Source organism: Rhinolophus sinicus, linkage group LG04 (assembly GCF_036562045.2).
Source record: "Rhinolophus sinicus isolate RSC01 linkage group LG04, ASM3656204v1, whole genome shotgun sequence".
Taxonomy (NCBI): Eukaryota; Metazoa; Chordata; class Mammalia; order Chiroptera; family Rhinolophidae; genus Rhinolophus; species Rhinolophus sinicus.
In genome coordinates this window covers 170,191,946-170,204,197 of record NC_133754.1, presented here as the reverse complement: position 1 = coordinate 170,204,197, position 12,252 = coordinate 170,191,946, and the positions used below count along the sequence as shown (strand labels likewise).

Genomic DNA, 12,252 nt, shown 5'->3' with positions numbered 1-12,252 from the left:
TTTACCTGAGTACTTTGCTCCTTGGATGCCATGCAGTGTCATCATGTATAACAGGTGCCATCATTTCTTTAGTGTCATTAATCCATCTTCTCTGAGTACTCAGATAGCCCAGCTGTTTTCAATATCCTCTTTCTTGTCTTGGTTTTCCCAGAATAGATGCTGTAATAAATAATGATTCATCTCATGTTGAGGGAGAGGGCTCTAAATTAATTTGCCAAAAATTATTCACTAGGAGCCAATTTGTAAACAGATCAATTCACTGAATGTACCAAATTTAAACTTTTTCATTTATTAAAGATTTCAAGAAAATTTTAATATTTGCTTCATAGCATTTTAAGAACTATTTAATCTGTAAGAAGCAGAGCTGGAGTTTAGTTTTTATATTCCTCATGAATATATTCAATAAATGTGAATATATTCTTCATAATGATTATATTCGTGAATATATCCTCCTTATGAATATATTCATGAATATACTCTTCACTGCCCTACAGGGAAAACATTTTAATGCAGTTTTAAATTAATGAATATCAATATATTCATGACCATTTTCATAAGTTTACATTCATATTGATGAGCTATGTTCTTCACCATATTGGGCATTTGTGAATCTAGTTTAAAATTTAATGAATATCAATATATTCATTAAGACTATATTCATATTTTCAACAGCATATATTCATATTCATGCCCTGTACTCTCGATCATATTGGGAAATTTTTTAGCTCAATTCAAAATTTAATGAATATCAATAGATTCATTAAGAATATATTCATATGTATATAATCGTATTCATTGTGTATATTCAAGCAGAGTATATTCAAAAGGCAACTAACTCATCCAATAATTTTAACCTTTGACAAAATGAACATTCCGAAAAACAGTGCTAAGAAGAACATATTTGTTTTTATTGGTGAATTGACACACTTCGTTCTAGGAGGGCTTTTCTCTCCAAGCACACGAGCCTCAGGATTTACCCTGTGAAACTCATCTGGGCATGCCCAGTGGTATCCCAGTATTTCCCAGACCTCACAGGCTTTGTTAATATCTGTTTTTCTTGTTTTACTGAGTTGGTATATATACAGGATTAACAGGTTTTTGGTCTGAATGTAAGAACTTCTTCTAGCAGTCCCATCAATTGATTGTTATCTTCTATCTTTAGATATTATTTCTGTTCTACTTCTTAGAATGTTTTTGGTTTCACTGGGTAAATCTGGGGCTCATGTGTGCTTGGAGATAAAAGCCCTTCTGGATGGAAGTATGTTTTTCAACAATTTTTTTTTCATTTAATTCTCTGATTTGACTGCTCTGTTTTACTTATTTTATTTAAATTTTTAAAAATATTTTTATATTGGGGAACATTGCGTCTCCCCCGGGCCCATCAGCTCCAAGTCATTGTCCTTCAATCTAGCCATGGAGGGTGCAGCCCAGCTCCAAGTCCAGTTGCCATTACTCAATCTTTAGTTGCAGCAGGGTGCAGCCCACCAATCAAACTAGCAGCCCTATTGTTAAGAGCTCGCACTCTAACCAACTGAGCCATCGGCCACCCCTTACTTAACTATTTTAATGTTAGAAGAAAATATCTTTAACCCAATAAACAATATTTATCAAAAATCATAAAACCTTAAAACTGGAACAAGAGATTACTATCAAAAATAAGGAGGCCTACTCATGGTAATCATTCAAAACTGTTCTAACTGTGCTAGCCTATGCAATAAGGCAAGATGACAGAAAAAAGTATTAGAAAATAATCACAAAACCAGCATTATTTCCAGATATGCCTGTCTACCTAGAAAAAAGAGTAATGGATTTTTAAAAATTGAATAAACAGATAACATGAAATCCCGAATAGCTTAGAAATTTAAACAAAAACCAAAAGGACGAGGAAAATAATTTCATAATTTTGGAATGTTTAAGGCATTTTTCTCTTTGAGTATGATTTAAAATTTTTAATATGTAAATATTACAATAATGTGATCATAGAAAACATTCTAGTGAAGCTTTTTTCCTAATTTTTTATTATTATCAAACATTGATAAAAGCCGATAGACTAGTAAAATGATCACCCATATAACCTCCACAGTCAACTATTGTTAATAAATTATCATATTGTAAACTTCACATATTTTAGTTTTTTCTAATACCTGATCATTGTAAAATATTCAGTTAATACAGCAAAAGCTACAATATGGATGGACCTTGAAAACATTATCCTAAGTGAAATAATCAAGTCATAAAGGACCACACATTTCACTTATATGAAATAGGTAAAATAGGCAAATCTATAGAGACAGAATGTAGATTAGTAGTTGCTAACAACTGGGAGTGAGTTTGGGGGGAAAATGGAAGTAAATGCTAATGAATAGCAGGTTTCTTTTTAGGGTGATGAAAATGTTCTCAAATTGATTGTGGGTGATCAGGTTGCAAAACTCTATACTAAAAACCATCGAATTGTACAGTTTAAATAGGTGTATTTAGGGTATGTGAAATATATCTTAAAGTTGATATTAAAAGCAAGAAATTATAGTTAAATCAATTGACCCTAAAGGAGTTCCCCAAAGTAGATTTGAGTAAGGAAAGCAAGATGCAAAAAAATGTACATATAATTTCATTTTTGTAAAACAATGACAAAACTGCACATATGAATATGTGAGCATGTAATTATATGAGCATGGAATAAATATGGAGGATACGTACTAACTAGGTTGTCAATATGGGTTTCTTAGATGGGGGTACTAATGTGGGGAGAGGGTGAGTAGGGGGGAAGGAAGTATTAGAGACACAACATAGGGACTGTTAGGCAAACTGCACTTAAAAAGAAACCCATGGGGGCCGTCCCGGTGGCTCAGGCGGTTAGAGCTTCGTGCTCCTAACTCCAAAAGCTGCCAATTCGAGTCCCACATGGGCCAGTGGGCTCTCAACCACAAGGTTGCCAGTTCAATTCCTCGAGTCCAGTCCCGCAAGGGATGATGGGCTCCGCCCCCTGCAGCTAAGATTGAACATGGCACCTTGAGCTGAGCTGCCTCCCAGATGGCTCAGTTGGTTGGAGCGGGTCCTCTCAACCACAAGGCTGCCGGTTCAACTCCCGCAAGGAATGATGGGCTGCGCCTCCTGTAACTGGCAACGGCAACTGGACTTGGAGCTGAGCTGCGCCCTCCACAACTAAGACTGAAAGGACAACAACTTGAAGCTGAATGGCACCCTCCACACCTAAGATTGAAAGGACAACAACTTGACTTGGAAAAAAAAAGTCCTGGAAGTACACACTGTTCCCCAATAAAGTCCTGTTCCCCTTCCCCAATAAAAAAAAAGAAAAGAAACCCATGATGTATCATGTCTGCAACTTACTTTCAGAGAGTTCAGTAAGAAAATGTGTCTCCATACATACACAATTTCATATACACATATACCGTATTTCCCCGAAAATAAGACCTAACTGGAAAATAAGCCCTCACATGATTTTTCAGGATGCTTGTAATATAAGCCCTACCCCAAAAATAAGCCCCAGTTAAGATGGTCAGATGGACGCATTTAGCATATCCGTTGCAACACAAGGATGTATTGAATTATAAAATAGTATTAATATATAATTAAATATAAATAAAAATATTATTGACATTAATACTTAAAATAAATGATAATACACATTATAATTAAGTATTTGTAAATACCCAAGCGGGCACCTTTGGACGAGACGTAAATGCCTATGTAAACGGATGAACTCGAGACTTTTTGCCTAATGACCAATCGGAGTACAGACACAACACACAAATAATGTGTGCACTTGATACAAACAGACGTTGTTGTGTCCAATATAAATCTTCATAAGTCAATATATTGTGTGTTGTTAATGGATGTACTTAATGCACTCATGTGAAATAAAGAAATGTTTCCTGAATTTTGGTGCCTGCAATTTTTCGTCACTTCTGTGTGGACCATCATTCTTAACTGTCATCATTTTTGTTGCCACTCCTGTCTCATAAGTCTTCAATTAACACTTGATTTAATGGTATATTTAAAGGGAATAATATTTTGACCCCCAGACAAGATGAGTGCAAAAAGAAACAGCTATTCCATCTAGTACAAGAAAGGAATCACGGAGGACTCCTGGGGCAAGAATCTTACGGCTTTCTGCAAAGAGAAGTTGGATCTCCGAATGGTCCGAAAACGGCAGGCAGAGTACGAAAACCTCAGTCAACAGGTGGACGAGGGAAATGCTAAGAAGCGCAAGTGTGGATCAGGTTGGCAACCATTATTTCCTGAGCTAGAAGACATCATCTGGGAATGGACTGCTGACAGTAGAGCAAAGGCTTTGGTTGTGCACAGGGCCGATATTCAAGCATTTGCCCTTGCAGTGGCACCACAGTTAGAAATATCCCCAGAAGAATTCAAAGCATCACAACACTGGCTGGATGGCTTCCTTCAGCCACATGAACTGTCTCTAAGATCGACAACACTGTTCAAGCTGGCAGACACTGAAGTTATTAAACGTGCACTTGCATTCAAGTCCTTTGTTGATGGCATCGACTTTTCTAAATGCCATCTCTCCAACATGATTGCTATGGATGAAACTGCAGTGTGTATGGGCCAAGGATCTCAAACGACAATTGATCAGAGGGGTGCCTTGCCAATCTACGTTCCCTCCACTGGTTAGGAAAGTGCACGTTACCTGTATTTTGGCAATTTATCTGGAAGGAAAGAAAGCCCCACCTCTAATCATCACTGAGGGCAAGAAAAATAAGGTTGAACGTGTTTCTGGCATTTACGTTCTTGAAACTGAAAAAGCCTGGTGCACACAAGCAGTTATAAAGAAGTGGGTCGATTTAATGCTGCCACTTGTTTTGTGAGGTGGCCAAAGAGGTCTGCTAGACTGGGATCCAGCCAGTACTCACTGTGCTAAAGACGTGAAGAACTTCCTTGCAGAGAGAAAAATAGATCAAATAATGATTCCTGCAGGAATGACTGCCTATCTCCAGCCTCCTGATATTGCAACAGATGAGACATTCAAGGACCATTTGCACATGGAAATCAATGACTACACTGAAAATATAGAATGGAGAGAAATCAGCGTGGCAACGTTGTGAAGCCTAGCCTGCAAGAGGTCGTGAGTTGGGTGAAGAATTCGTGGGATAAAATCACTGACAGCTGTGTTGCCAATGCACTACGAGCTGGCTACATGGACAAGAAGTGCTCATTTAAGGAGAGCTCTGTTGCTGGACATGAGAGACTGGGGCCAATGGTTCTACAGGAAATGGAGTCCCAAGAAGTTCAAGCAGGAATTCGGGGTTTGGAGAGTTATGATGAGGTTGCATAACTGATGCAAGATGACATGACTGTATTTGAATAAATGTAGATTTTTGTACATGAATAAATGAACAAATACAGATTGCTGTACATGAAAAAGTAAGACAGCCCTTGAAAATAAGCCCTAATGCATCTTTTGGAGCAAAAATTAATATAAGATCCAGCCTTATTTTGAGGGAAATATAGTATATGCACACCTAAAGATGGAGAGAGAAAGCAAATATAAATAACCAAATGTTAATAGTTTATTTTATTATGTCATACACAACTATTTCTCAATTTTGAAACAGTTTCATGAACTGACAGCCAAGTTTTCTTGCAATGAATTTTAAGGGCTATTTTGAGTGCCATTATTAAGAAAAGAGGCATCATAGTTTTGTACAGTTCATGATTATCCTTTTAGTGTACTGATAAATCCCATTATGAAGAATTCATGGGCACTCTACTGAAAGGTACGCTCGCTTATCAAGGCACAGCGTAAGCTTATCCCATGCACAGTGGCACACAACAGACTGGAGAAACTAATCCCACTAACACCATGAAATGAGACGACTACAATGCAGACCAAGTGTTTGATGCTGTCATCCTAATTTCAGAACTGGGCTGCCAAATGCTGTGGTGATCCCACCACTGGTTTACCTACACATCCGAATCTTCTATTAAAACAGACTAACCTTCAGGAGGCGACCAGGGAAATGACCACTCCAGTCCCTATTCTCTTGCATCTCATATTTCCCAGTGACAGAAAGAACAGGAGGTTGGGCACTGGCCATTCAGGACAACGGTCCTATTAGAAAAAAAGGAATTTTCCTCTGGCTTAAGAATTCAAAAAAAAGAAGTCTCTTTGAATGTATCTCTAAATGTTAAGTTAAAAAGAAAAGTATGGTTTACTTTACTTAAAAAAGGGGGGGAGGCTTTACCAAAATAAAATAAATTTAAAATGCATCTGCCTTTAATTGTGGTACCTTTGCAAATTTTTTGAAACTGGAACATAAAACCTATAAAATCTATAAACTATAATCTATAAAATCTATAAACTATAATCTTCTACACCCCATCCTGGGGACACCTAGTGACATCAGCCTGCTAAAGATATATATAGTGGCTACACACACACACACACACACACACACACACACAGCAACTTCCAGGCCTCAATTCACCTACCTGTCACCACTACAAAAATATCAAAGCAGCCAGATAATGCTAGGTATTTTTAATCCAAAGAGGCTCCCGAAGGTATGGACTGAGGCCATCGGTGTCCTCGAGAGGGAGAAGCTTGTGAGGCTGCTCCTCCCAGTGTGGTCTCAGAAGCCACCCACCGGCCAGGCAGGCTCACTGTGCAGCCCTTAGGGCCTCAGCCTCCAACGCTCCACCAAGTAGGTGTTAATCAAATTGTGGTTTCAGGACATCAACCCTGAGCATTAACCCTTATGGTCTGACTCGTCTGTGTGTACAACCAAAGTGAAAATCCATCTGATACAGATTTTTCAGAATGAAATAAGATATATTTAAAAATCTGTAAACTGTAAAGTGTTAATATTACAAAAACAAGAACTGGCTCTTCAGATCATCCATGGAGAAAACCAACCCGAGTTACAGAATTATTTTCTTAAAGGCCTTTTAACTTTCATTATCTGGAATGGAACAAACAAATGAGTACTCAGTAGAAATCCTTGCAGAATATGCTTTATCCTAAATGCAAAAAATTCCCTCATTGCCTCATTAAACAGTAATACATGCCAATTTTTTTTTTTAATTGGAAAATAACATAAAAGCCATGTCACACTACCTAACAGACATTCACTGTTAATATTCTGGTATTTTCTTCTAGTTTTTTATTTGTACATGGGGTAAGTTAGTTTCCTTTTAAACAAAGTTGTAATCAAACTAAACATTACTATCTATATATCCTGTTATCTTAAGCATTTCCCATGTTCTACAATCACTTGCTATATATTATTCCATCAGGGGTAACTCAGAATAAGCTGAACATACAACATATAATGGAATTACTGACAGTTCCATAACAAGTCTCTGAAATATTTAGTTAGAGATAAACATACGAAGAATTCCAGGCTTCTAAAAGCTAAACTTAATTTCTGGCAAGCATACTGGTAATTATAACCAAAAGCCAAATATTATGGAGTCCTTTTTTTAGACTAGGCAATTTTACCACTCAGCATATATAATCACTAAAATACTTCCAGCATAATGATATCTGTTCAGCTACTGGCAACCATAAATGTCCCTGAAAGCCAGAGAAATGTAAAACTTCTCTAATATGATTTGCAAAATGAAAGTTATATCTGAGAAAACTGAAGTATAAAACTGATCAAAAACACACTATATATCCTGAGAAAAGTCATACTCATATACATTTCCACCTATGAGAAGTAGTTACATAAATCACCACAAAAAAACCAACGTGAAAAATTTTATCTATTTAGTAGTCTGAGTTCATCGAATTATTTTCAAATTCTATGCGAAATCACTGAGGGTAAATTATTTACATTTTCAAAAAAAGAACAAAGGTATTTGCACACCCCTATAAAACCAGGAAATAAGGAAATGCTCAAAAAACAAACTGATGGGAGCATGCCAAAGGGACAAAGGAGCCAACTCAAAGAGTTCCCAATGGCCAAAGCTAGAATAATGTGAGCAACAAAATACATAAAATAATACTGGATTATAAAACAAAGTACAAAATAAATATACATGAGTCCATATTGATATAAGTGACTGACTAATGAGAACTGACAAATCTACTTATAGAAAAATGCCAAGTAAGTTTTATAAATACTACCCCCTGAAGAAGGTGGAGCATAGCTTCCTACCCTTGTGTAGGCTGCATAGTGACTTCCTTCCAAAAAGTAAAGTATGGCGGGGGGGCGGGGGGAGGTGGTGAGTACTTTACAGTGTAAAACCTGACAAACACTACCTCAGCCAAGTGATCGATGCATGGACAGTGATAATTCATGTTGACAGCATGCACCATGGATATGATGCATTTTACCTTTGGGGTCTTCCTCCCAAGAACCCATAATCCCCATCTAACCATGAGAAAAATATCAGACAAACCCAAACTGAGGGACATTCTACAGCATACACCTGTACTACTCAACGGTGTCAAGATCATCCAAGTCTGAAAAACTGCCAAAGCTCACAGGAGTCTAGGAGGGCATGATAACTAAATGTACTGTGGTATGGTGGGTGGGATCCTGGCCAGAAAAGGGACATTAGGTAAAAACTAAAGAAATCTGACTAAAGTATGGACTTTAGTTAATAACAATGGATCAATGTTGCTTCATTCATTGTAACAAGTGTACCATTCTAATGTAAGGGGAAACTGGGTATGGGAACTCTCTGTACTATCTTCGCAATTTTTCTGTAAATCTAAAACTAACTATTCTAGAATATATGATTGAAATGGATATATAGGTAGAGACAGATCATATACCCATCTAAGTTTTAAGAGAGCAGGGACTCTGTTAGCACCCCTTCTGGCATTCAATAAACATTTCTGGAATGAATAAATGAACATACATGTTTTGTGACACTGTTTTTACTTCTATAACTCCACCCACAAAAAGGATGTGGGAAAGTATTATCGAATACTGGCCAAGATTCATTAATGGAGCCATTCAACAAATATTTACTATATCTTTACTATAATCTAAAAACTATGCTGGTTGTTGGGAATTCAAAACCAAGTAAGACATATGAAATCCAAAGTCTAATCGTGAGGAAGAAAGTTGTAATGATAGGTGATAATGATCGAAAATGATTACGTATAAAGTCCTTGCTTTGGGTATCATGGGAGTATATACCAGGGCACCTAGCCCGGCATGAGATGGTAAGTGGCAAAGGATTCATAAGCAAAGAAAGCCAAGCAGGACCAAACCAACTGATGGGAGTAGTGCTATGACAGAGAATTACAGGGGAGACCCAATGAGGATGGTCAGAGAAGGCCTTTCTGAAAACGTGATGCTTAAGCTGAGAACCAAGAAATACAAAGGAGGAGCAAGTCATATGAAGTAGAGTGTGGGGCAAATTACAGGCAAAGAACACTAAGTATAAAGACGCTGAAGTAGGAAAGTGCCTTAATGCCTAGACAATACTGTCTATTTAAAACCTGAGATGAAAAGGTTGGTGTATAAACATTAGTGCCTGAATGAATTCATCACAAACACCTCCAAGGCTTACAGAAACAGTAACCTCAACCTGTTTAGCACCTCCCAGAAATGTACAAAAGGGATTCCTTTCTTGAAACTTTATAGAACATATATACACACACACACACACACACACACACACACACACACACACACACATACACACACACATAGAGATATATATACATACATATATATACACACACATATACATATATATATATATATATATATATATATATATATATATATATGAGTATACACAGGGTGCCAAAAAAATCTATACACATTTTAAGAAAGGAAAACTGTATTAAAATTGTAATACTCAATATACACCAATAACAAAAGATGAACACAAGTCCCGTTTGACTTCTGCAATTACAAGAGGTGCTCAAAGTGGTTACCATCAGCGTCCAGACACTTCTGATTACGGCGAACTACTGCTTGAGTAACGTTGACCAAAGTGTCCACTTGTATACATTTTTTTGGCTCCCCCGGTATATGGACACCGAGACCCCTCACAGTCAATGATTAGGATGGCACTGGGGCATTCATTGATGGTGACATATCAGAATAACTTCTCCCACTCCCATGGTCCTTCTTGGCAGTGCCTGAATCCCTTTGTGCTATGCCTTCTCTTCCGGGCTCACCCAGACTCAGGAAGCTGAGGCTCTATCCATTTGCACTCTGGTTGTGCAATGCAACAAGTCTGCCAAACAGCAACAACAACCAAGGACAATGTGGCTTCTCTCACTCAGGGGAAGTAAAACTGTGGAATCCTACAAGGACTAGAAAATCACATAAAAAAGAAATATGTAATAAATTCCCCTTCATATAATAGGTACTAGGCAAAATTACTTTTACATATGAATAATTGCAGCAATAAACACCAATAAAGCAGGAGTAATGGCATCATTAAGAACAGCCAAATAATTCAGGCAATGAACAGACCACCGGTGGTCCCCAGAATCAGTCTACTTCACCATTACTGGGATCATACCATTATGAATAAATGAAAACCACAGGAAATGCTCATTTTCTCTAGATTTGTATGCTTGTGGGGAGGTCAACTGCTGTGGATTCCAGGAGATAATGTATTTCTAGCATTTATGGTCCTGTGAGGATGGGCAATGAGTAACTGATTGGAAAACAGAACGAAAGAGAAAAGGAAATGTGTCAAATGTCAACTCATAGCCAACACAGTAAAATGTTCTGTGATTATTCAGTATATAGACCACCGACCCAAATACCTTCACTGAGGAAACCATCTCTGACACACAAGTCACATAATCAACATGTATTGAGCCTTAGACACAATGTGCTGCAATCCGCTGTGGAGGGAATTCTGGGGAAATAAAACATAAAACACATACCAAGTCTCTTTAAGGAGACTGAAGTCCAAAGACGGCAAACCAATTGGTTAAGAATATAAATGAGGATTTTTATCATAAAAACAAGTCTATCCATAAAGGAATTAAGTTCTCAGGCCACCCACAAAAATCTCATGTAGCCCACTCTGCTGACCAGAAGTATAGAATCCTGCCATATAACACAGCCAACTAGAGTTTTTATTATTATTTCTGAGACAATGTAATCCGAGTTACCACAGATGGCAAGCCCTGACTCCTTTGGAGGCATCAAAGCCCTGCCAGCAACAACCCCAAGGTGCCAGCGCAGCATCAGGGTCTTTAAAAACACTAATCCTCTTCTACAGGGGCTATTTGAACTTAAAATCATTAAAATGAAATATGATTAAAAAGTCGGTTCCTGGCTACCACATTCCAAGTGCTCAACAGCCACATGTGGCGATAATGGCTGCCCTACTGGACAGTGGAGAAAGATTTCCATCATCGCAGCAAGTTCTCCAGGACAGCACTGCTTTCCATCTTCAGGAAGGAAGCCTTCTCACTCTTCTAGAGCATCAGAACAGAAAGCAGCTCTCTGTGCATAGATAGTGATGATGGTAGCACAACTATGTGAATGCACGTAAAGTCACCGAATTGTACACTTAAAAATGCTTAAGATGGAAAGTGTTATTGTATGTATTTATCCAAGAAAAAGCAGTTTGCTCTCTGCTACATTCTCTCTTTATATTCCAAGGTGTGGCACAATTTGTAACTAGTCACTAAACTGGACCCCCTTCAAGTATGAGGCCCATCAAAGCCAAGAATTTCTAAGTGGTTATGAGCAAACCAAAAAAGAAAAAAAGAAAACAGCGCCAATTCCTGCAGTCGAGTTCTTCTGTCCATGCTTTGGTTTTCTGAGTTTTCACATGTCCTTGGTCGGGTCGTAGATCCATCACATTTTATTCCAACAGCACTGTAACTAGACCCCTTCTCAAATCTCACACAAACACAATTCTCTCCTTCGGAGCTGTTACTCCCTTGTGACATCAGTGCCACTGGTGATAGGCCATTGGCTTTGGATACGTGGAAACATGGATAAGAAAAATGATCAGCTGAAATTAACAGAAAAAATAAGATGGGGTGGAGGGGGGAACACACACATACACAAAATCCCATTCTTTAAAAATTCAAATGAGAAAAAGTTGGTTTGCTAGAACAAGAGCAGCAAAAGCCTTGTGTGTATGTGGAGGTGGGAGGTGGAGGGGGGTTGGGGGGGGCAATGGCCTCAAAGTAAGAAGAGCTCCGTAACCGCCTACAAACCTCAATGCTCCCTCGATTATGAAATCTTACTCAAGAGCCTTGCCTTAAACCTATTAGGGGGTTTGCATATTATGTACATTCACCACTTGGGGCATATTTGATATATG

The 12,252-nt window shown here is 38.0% G+C and overlaps 1 protein-coding gene across 3 annotated transcripts in view; it reads right to left on the bottom strand.

Annotated features, from left to right (window-relative positions):
• KIAA1958 (KIAA1958 ortholog) overlaps positions 1–12,252 on the bottom strand; it is a 137,147-nt gene that overhangs the window by 94,350 nt on the left and 30,545 nt on the right. Inside the window, exon 2 of one of the 3 annotated variants that reach the window (XM_074330836.1) lies at positions 6–159. The exons of the other annotated variants lie outside the window; for them this stretch is intronic. The gene's annotated coding sequence lies outside the window, so the exon portion shown is untranslated. The remainder of the gene's footprint in view (positions 1–5; positions 160–12,252) is intronic. 3 annotated transcript variants of the gene reach the window in all.